The sequence below is a fragment of the Notamacropus eugenii genome, chromosome 3 (assembly GCF_028372415.1).
Source record: "Notamacropus eugenii isolate mMacEug1 chromosome 3, mMacEug1.pri_v2, whole genome shotgun sequence".
Lineage (NCBI taxonomy): Eukaryota > Metazoa > Chordata > Mammalia > Diprotodontia > Macropodidae > Notamacropus > Notamacropus eugenii.
The window spans coordinates 300,146,192-300,155,153 of NC_092874.1; the positions used below are offsets into that span (position 1 = coordinate 300,146,192).

The following is an 8,962-nucleotide window of genomic DNA, read 5'->3' on the forward strand; positions in this document are numbered from 1 at the left end:
ATTTATTAAGGATGGGAAGCCAGCTGTTGGCTGTGAACAGCAGCTGCTTAAGGTTAAGCTTTTCCTCCAGAGGGATGGGAGTCATAGAATGGAGAGGGTGCAGTTGTTGCTTCTATTTATCTAGGGCTGATCATGTTGCCTGTTGGAGTGACCCTAACAGGGGCCACCAGCCCAGACTCAGCCCCCATTAATGGCTGGAAGCTGTTGTACTCAGTCAGAAATCATCAGAGACTGATGACTTTATGAAGAGCCCCAGGGCACATGGTGCTCTGTGCTGATTGAGATGCAAGATCAGACAAGACAAGTAGGCAGGGTTTCTGCTTTGGTACATATTGGACTGGAACCCCTCTGAAGACTCCCCTCTAACTGAGAATTTATGATTCTGGGATTTTCGAAAAAGCATTGTACCAGAAACAAGCTGGGTATCCATCAGTTGGAGAATGGCTGAACAAATTGTGGTATATGAAAGAACTTGAATGTTACAGCGCAGTAAAATATGGCTGAAAGGAAAAATTCAGAAAAACATGGAAAGACTTCTACGAATTGAAGAACTAAGAAGAACTGGGAGGCCAACGACGGTAACGTAAATGAAGAGATCGCTAAGAGAAAGGAGTGATTTTAATGACTGACATCAGTTTGGGAAAATGAGAACGAAGGAGGAAATATAGCTCCTTTTTCCTGTCAGGGGACTATGAAGACAGAAGTAGTCACTACATCAGCCATTTTGCTCCATGCTTTTTAACTCTGCTTCAAAAGAATTCAGGAGAGTTAGGGGGGAGAGCATGATATCCAGAAATCATAAAAACAGAAGATAACAATAAAACTTATTTGTAAAACAATGTAAAAATAGTCCCAATCATTTACAATGTTTTTTTTAATTGATATACTTTGTCTTGGCTTAGTATTAATTTCTTCCTAATAAACAATATCCCTTCTTTTATACCCCCATTAAAAAGCAGATACCTGTGACTCCAGATCTCCCAAACTTTGGATCACAGAGACTGGGCTTAATCTTGGGGACCTTTCAAAAAAGACTTTATTGGCTTGTTATGTTCTTTCTCTCCACCCTGGTGTTTACTCTGGGAAATCTCTGAATATAGCATTGTCCTCTATCCAATATTTATTTGTTACCTTTGGGGCTTCTGTGGAAGCCAGGGACTCTGTTACTCACATCTCTGGAAAGCTAGGCTTCTCCAATATATCGATCGCAACTGACAGTACCTGTAACTTTCCATTCTTCTGGTTGACCATTTTTTAACAGAAAAGAAGGAAGTAAATTTTAACCTTAGCCATCTGGAACCAACCGTGACCAGAACTTCAGACAGACAGATATTTTGGGAGCAGGAATAAGCTGCTTTGTACAGTGATGATCAATCTCCCTCGTGTTCTACGTATCTTTTCTCTTCTTTCTATCCCCACTTGCCACTTCCAAAGTTTAAATAGTCATTACTTATGTAATAAATGAATGAATGAAACAGTGTTTATTAAGCACTAATTGTTAAAAGAGGGGGATACAAATACTGAAGCAAAGGTATTCCTTGAATTGTATGCTGTTGGAGCAAAGGATAAAGTCAGGGGTGGGGTTGCCAGGATGGTACAATTTGATCAGGAAAATTAGAGGGGTTACTGGGTGAGACCCTGGGAGTAGCTAGACACACCCTATTCAGTAACTATGGCAGAGCTGGTTTGATTTTGATTCATGATTTTAGAAGTAGAGAGAACTTGGCGGAAGGGTCAATTTAACCTATTGGGAGCAACAACTCCCAACAAACAGCCTCAGGAGACTGAGAGGTAAGAATCCTGTGTAACTGGAGTCTGAGGAGTCTTGCTTGAATCCTCTTTCCGTTCCTAGCTGTGTGACCTTGGGCAAGTCACTCTTCCCATTGCAGCCTCAGTTTTCCTATCTGTAAAAAATAAGGGAGTTGAATTAGATGATTCCCAAGTTTCTTCCTGGCTCCAAGTCCTGTTCCCTCTGCCTTCAGTCTGCCTCTCCTGCAGTCCGCCTGCCCAGACCACCTTATTGATCTTGCTTTGACCAGTTCAGCATACATGTAATTAAAGCACCTCAGTGCTGGTCGTTGGAGGTGGGGAGTGTAAGGATGGGGGGGGGGGGTGGTGGTGTGCAAGGATAGAAGAAAGCAGCGCTGCCCTCAGGGCGTTTACATTGTCCTAGGGGTGTCCAAGATATCTGTTTATTGATTAGTTAGCTAGAAATAGAGAGGAACGAAGAGGAGTGGGAGAGAGGATGAACCAAGGTAGGATGTGATTGGGTGGGGGAGGAGAGAGCAGGACAAAGCACTCCTTGAGGCCAGTGGGGTCCCTGCAGCTGGAGCCACCCTGTCTCTAGTCGCTGCATTCCGAGGTGGGCTGCCTCACTCCCCCATTTGCCATGTTCCCGTTGGATGCCACAGCTGCATTGTTCTCCAGATGCCTTTGACTGCCCTCTCTGTGCTCAGATGTCTCCCTCCCTGCCTTTGCCTGAAATCCTTCCTCTATTGTGCCTCATCTCCGTTATATCTCTCAGAAGAAATTTCTCCAATGTTTATTGAGCCCTGTTAGGGGCCAGGCCCTGTGTGCATAATAAGGTCCCCCAGAAACACAGGTTAAGACAAACAGCCTCTCCCCTCAGGCTACTTACATCCCAGTGGGTGATTGTGGTATAGATTGGTTAAGCAGAGGACTCTCTCCTTGGACTCTGGAGATGCTTGGATTTGAAGTCAGTCACCAACACTTCCTGGCACTATGGACAGGGTTATCCTCTCCCTCTGCTCCACAGTCAAACGGTTGCCTTTTTTTGTTAAACCAGACTTGTGTTTCCACTAGTGTAAAGAATGTACTCCTGGGGAGGAAATTCTCTCCACTAGTAAAGATATCAACCCCTGCTCTAAAATTGATAGTCTTAGCTGCCTGGGCTGTCACCCTGGTTCAAATCTTCATTGCCGCTTACCCTAACTGTTGCAATAAATTGCCTGTTTCTCCCATATTCAAGTCATCATCCATACAACTGCCCAAATCATCTCCCTAATACACATCCAAGTTCATCACTTCCCTGCTCAGGAACTTGGGAGGGACTCCTTATGGTCCCTGTAGCTTGGCTTTTAAAGCCCTTGGTAATCTGTCTCCAGCCAACCTTTCTAGGGTTTTTGCCCCTACCTGGACATACACACTCTGCGTTCCTCTCTGCCTTGGTGCCTTTGCCCAACCTTTTCCCCATACCCAGAATGCATTCTGTCCTTATCTTTGCCTCTCGGACTTCCTAGCTTTGTTCAAGGTTCACTTCAGGTGACCTCCTACAGGAAGCCTTGGCTGTTCCCCTGAGTTATTAGTGTTTTCTCTTCTTCCTCAAATTATCGCATGTAGACTAACCTGTTTGTATGTGATATATCCCCCATAGAATGGAATTTCCATGGAGGCAGAGATTGATTTGTACCTGAATGCCTAGTGCCCCATCTCCCACCCTCAATTATTAGATGACAGCTTCCTAAAGGCAGGTTTCCATCTGTCTCTGCTATTTCCCAAACCTTGTACATAGAAAGTTCAGTTGAATTGAACTAGATAGACGAGCCCTTACTTACATATTGAACTGGCTTCATATGAGGGGAAATGATCGTTGGGAAATAACACCAGGAAGAGAATGGTCATCACTCCCACCCATGTCCCAGTCCACATCCATGTTGTTGGACAATGTTTGTGCTATTAATACTTGCTAGTTAAAAGTTCACTTAAGTTGTTTATGCAGAAGGGTCTAACAAATGATTTCAAGGACCCAGAATTAATTTACTCAGCTGATATATGTGGATCAGACAAAGATACCCTAGGAATGGGAAATTGATGCCTCAGTTGTATTTTTGTCCTTTGTTCTTGAAGAGGACCATGATATCAGGGAGGTGATGCCTTGACTTGCAAGTAAATTGGATCAAAGTGAGGCAGGGTTGTGCAGAGTCACCAGTTTTACGTTCTCCTCCAGAGACATCTGGGTCCAATGGCCAGATATGGATCAGGATAACTGGAGATGGACCCAATGCCTCCATAAGTATTTCTTAAATGAGTGAATGAATGAATGTATGAATGACCCCTATTTGTACAGTGTTTTATGGTTTATAAAGTGCTCTATATTTGTGTCCTGTATGTCAGGTGGACCTTGGTCCCTGACATGACAAATTCAGGTGTAATTTTGTTGGGGTTGAGGGTGGAGGGAATAAGGTCTCCCCCAAATTCTCTCTGCTTGCATTCCCACCTAGGGAAACCCAAGGAACCTCAGTATCTGATTCATGTTTCTCACAAACTATTCAGCTCCTATTCTCTCCCCACAAAAAAAAAAAAAATTGGCTTATGCCTCTCCCTGTGAATATCGGCATCTGATAACTTGTCTTCCAGCACTCAGGATACAACGTATGAAATAGTGCAAGTTTAATACAACCAAAAAAACCCCCCAACAAAATTAAACAAAACTGTTCTTATGTAAGAACCTTTCAACCATCAAGAAAGTTCTACACCCCATGGTAGCCATCACAAGGCTGACAATGATTCCATTAAGAGAGGCATAGATTAGAATAAGGAGGAAATAGTTCCCCTCTGGCCTGAGTGTACCTGGAGTGTATTGTTCTGATTTGGGCCCCGTAACTTAGTAAGGTCACTGATAATCAGACCACTATTCAGGGAAGGGCCACCAAAGATGATGAAGGTCCTTGAGTCCAGGCCTTAGTCGAAAAAATTGATCTAGGTAACTTCAAGGAAAGGGAATAAGCATTTATATAACACTTCCTGTGTACCAGGTATTGTGCTAAGCACTTTACAAATATTTTCTCATTTGAGGTATCTTTAAGTGTCTGGATGGATGGAATAAGTAAATCACCAAGCATTTATTAAATACCTACAATGTTCCAGGTACTGTGCTAAGTGCTAGGGATATAAAATTGTCAGTCAGCCAATAGGCACTTACTATGAACTAGACTGTAGCTGTTAGGTGGCGCCATGATGGATACAGCACCAGACTTGGAATCAGGAAGACCCATCTTAGAGAGTTCAAATCCAGCCTCAGACATCACTAGCTTTATGACCCTGGGCAAGTGACTTAACTCAGTTTACTCATATGTAAAATAAGAGCACTTACCTCCCAAGCTTGTTGTACAGATCAAAGGAAGGTATTTATAAAAAATGCTTAGCCCAATGTCTACTAGTTAGTAGGTGCTTAACGAATGTGTGTTCCCTTCCCATTCATCCTGTCTCTCCTGTCTACACTCCCATCTCTCCTCCATTTTGTACCAATCTAGTCATCTCCAGTCATCCTGATGAATATCAGGTCACTGGATTCAGACGGTGAGAAGTGAGACTGATGACCTTGCACAGCCCTCCCTCCCTCAAAACAAAGTCAAGTGCAAGTCATGTCATCATTTCTCTGATGGCATGGTCTTCTTCGACAACGAAGGATGAACACAACAACCATCTGGCTTCCAACCTTAGCATCAACTCTATCCAAAATTGTTAGTAATTTAGCAATTTGTTAATTGCTAAATCCAATGGCTTTTTCTCATCCTTCTTGACCTCTCTTCACCCTTTAACAACCACAAGTTTCTCCCCACTCCATTCCATTTTCCTCTCAGCTGTCAAAATGAGATTTCTAACACAGAGATCTGACCAGGTCATTCTCCTCTGCAGTAAAATTCAGTGGCTCTTCACTGTCCAGAATCAAATATAAAAGTCTTTGTCATAATCTGACCCCATCTACCTTCCCAGTCTTCTTACACCTAACTGGTCTCCTTGCTGTTCCTTCTGGCATTTTCCAGGCATTTTCACTGGCTTTTCCTCCCTCCTCATCTCCACTGCCTGAATTCCTTGGCTTCCTTCAAGTCTCAACTAAAATTCTGCCTTTCCCAGGCTCCCCTAATGCTACTGCCTTCCCTCTGTCAATTACCTCTGATATATCCTGTCTCTAACTTGTTTGTAAATAGTTTTCATGTTGTCTCCCTCCTTAGACCATGAGCTCTGAGAGCAGACTGTCTTTTGCTTTTATTTGTATCTCCAGTGCCATGCACATAGTAGACGTCTGATTAAATATTTGTTGACTGGCTAACTGATCCTGGAGGTAATAAGGACTCTTGTTTATTAGAATCCAAGGGAGAGATTAGGTAGAGAAAGAAAAGTTTGAAAACCACTAATGGTGAGGTGATAATTGAAAGAAAAGAAGTTAGCCTGGTAGGATCTGGTCTTGAGGAAGCCTGCTTGGCTCTTGACCATCACTGCTTCCCTTTCTAGACGTTCATCAGCCATCCCTTTCATGATCTGTCCTAGAATTTTCCCAGCAATTGAAGCCAAGCTCACTGGGGTATAGTTTACAAGCTCTGTTCTCTTCGCTTTCTGGAGTCTTGGTAGAACATATGCCCTTCTCCAGTCTTGTTCCTGTCTCACTTTCAGGATCTTTCCAATATAACTGATAGATAAAGGCTCCACAGTCCCATTTGCCAGTTCCTTCAGGATGCAGAACAGAGTCATCCAGGCCAATTGACCAGAATTCTTGAAAGGCAACTGGGCCCTCTCTTACAGCTTCCTTAAATATCTTGGGAATAAGCCCTATTAGTCATTTTCATTCCATCATTTCCAGAGCAAAGGTCATTCTCCTCTGCAGGAAAAACAGACACAAAATGAGAATGAAGTGGTTCTTTCTTCTCTCTGCTGCGTTCATCCAGAGCAAAGGTTCCCTTTCCGTTTTCTCATATTCCTTTTGTTTTTTTTCCTCTCCCAATATAAGTAAGAAACTTTCCCTTGTAGCTTTCCTAGCCAGCCTCAGGTAATCCTGAACTTTCACATTCCTGATACCTTCTTCAGGGCAAGGCCAAGCTCATGTTCATTTTCTGTCGTTGTTCAGTTGTTTCAGTGTTGTTCTACTCTTTGTGAGCCCTTTTGGGGTTTTCTTGGCAAAGATACTGCAGTGGTTTGCCATTTCCCTCTCCAGCTCATTTTACAGATGAGGAAACTGAAGCAAACAGGGTTAAGTGACTTGCCCAGGGTCATACAGCTAAGAAGTGTCTGAGGATGAATTTGAACTTAGGAAGAAGAATCTTCCAGACTCCAGGCCACTAAGCCACTTAGCTGTCCCATTCTCTTACCTGTCTTATTTTCATCTTGTATCCACTTACCTTTTTACCTTTCACCTTTAAGTCTCTTCAGACAAATCCTCATTTTTCTGCCCTTGTGGGAATTGTTTCCCTTGGTGTCTTCAGTATGTCATTCCTGAGCCCATCAGTTCTCTCTTGGGCTAACTTCTCTTCAATCGTCTTAATGTATGGGATCCTACCAATCTCTGCTATTCTAAAATGTGGGGTACATTTCAGGATCTGCCCAGATTTCCTCTCCTTTATCACAAACTCTAGGAAAGAGAGGTCATTCCCCATAACCACCAATTCTGCAACCAGTTCTTCCGTCCTAGTGAAAATCAAACCCAAATAGAATTTCCCTTTGTGGTTTCCTTCACCCTTTGAAGGATGAAATTATTTCTAAGTCAAGTTATTCATTCTTCTGCTTCTGGCAGGGAGAGTTCCCAGTGCTATCTGGATAACTAAAATCCACTATCACTACTATATTCTGCTTGTCTGCCAGGCTTTGTGATCTATTTCTCCACTATTTCCTTATGAAAAATAGCTAGTGTTTATCTGGCACTTTAAGATTTGTAAATATCATCTCATCTGATCCTTACCACAACCCTGGGAGGAAGGTGCTATTACTATCCCCATTTTACAGATGAGGAAACCAAAGCAGACAGAGGTTATGTGACTTGCCCAAGATCACAGAGCTAGGAAGTGCCTGAGGCAGGATTTGAACTCAAGACTTAAGACAACAGTCCAGCAAATGCACTATCCACTGCACCATTCAACTGCCTCTGTTCCATCCAAGTGGTCTATAGTGCACTCCAATGCAAAATCCCCTGTTTCTTCTATCTTTAACCTTCACAAAGTATTCTTCATTTCATTTATCTCCTCTGGGAGTCCAGGTTGCGAAGGGGTTCACCACCTCAGGTTTGGTTTGAAAAAGGTTGAGTACCCTGTGACCCCCTAACTCCAGCTTGGTCCCCCTCTTCTCAAGCATGGAAAAACTAAACAGGATCTTGGATAGACTTTAAGAGATAGCGGAGGACAGAAAGATTAGAGCCTATGCTCTGCAGAGCCCACGATGTCATAAAGGTCAGACATGACCCACCAACTGGCAAATTCTCCAGAGGAGCAGGAGCACACAAAGGTGGTCTGGCCAGGAAAGAGAGGGAAGATGTTTAGGAATAAATAGGATGAAACTTTAGCGGCATTTGTAACACAATGGGGCTTAGTGCATCGAGAAGAAAAAGATTGAGAGACAAGTCACATGAAGAACTGGAGGAAGCCCTAAATTCTACTCTAGGCCAAGTCAACAAGCATTTATTAAAAGTACTTACTATATGCCAGGCATTGTGCTAAGGTCTAGTGATACACTTATAAGCAAAAAAAAAAAGATAGCCCTGCCCTCAAAGAACTTACCTTCTAATGGGGGAAGACAGTGCATAAAAGGAAGATGAAAGGGCAGGTGTATTCATGTAGTGAAAGAAGTCCAGAGAGTCAGGAGTATGCTCCCAGAGAGAGATATGAAGGAGTAAACATGGCTGGCCTGGGAGACCTTCCCTACAATAGAGGTGGAAAGAATGTTGACCATATTTTAACACCACTTTTTTTGGGAATTCCATTTTTTAAGTATATAGCTGCCAAAACCCAGAGAAGAATTCAAGCTTCAAAGAGTCACCCTTGTTTAAATATTCACACTTCCACTGCTCCCTCCTGATCTCTCAGGAAAGAATATCGATTCCATTTCTATACCACAGTTTGTTGGGCCATTTGTCAGTGATAGATACCCACTCACTTTGTTTACAGTTTCTAGCTACTGCTGAAAGGGCTCTGCTATGAATATTTTGGTAGATTCAGAGCCTTCATTTCCATAAAAG

General features: G+C 42.9%; 1 long non-coding RNA gene across 1 annotated transcript; it reads right to left on the bottom strand.

The window, feature by feature from the left end:
• Positions 1 to 600: 600 nt before the first annotated feature.
• LOC140531551 (uncharacterized) lies at positions 601 to 3,171 on the bottom strand. The gene is made up of 2 exons (XR_011976372.1): positions 2,639 to 3,171; positions 601 to 1,904 (listed from the first exon to the last, which is right to left on the bottom strand). It is a non-coding gene; the product is annotated as an uncharacterized lncRNA (long non-coding RNA).
• Positions 3,172 to 8,962: the final 5,791 nt, after the last annotated feature.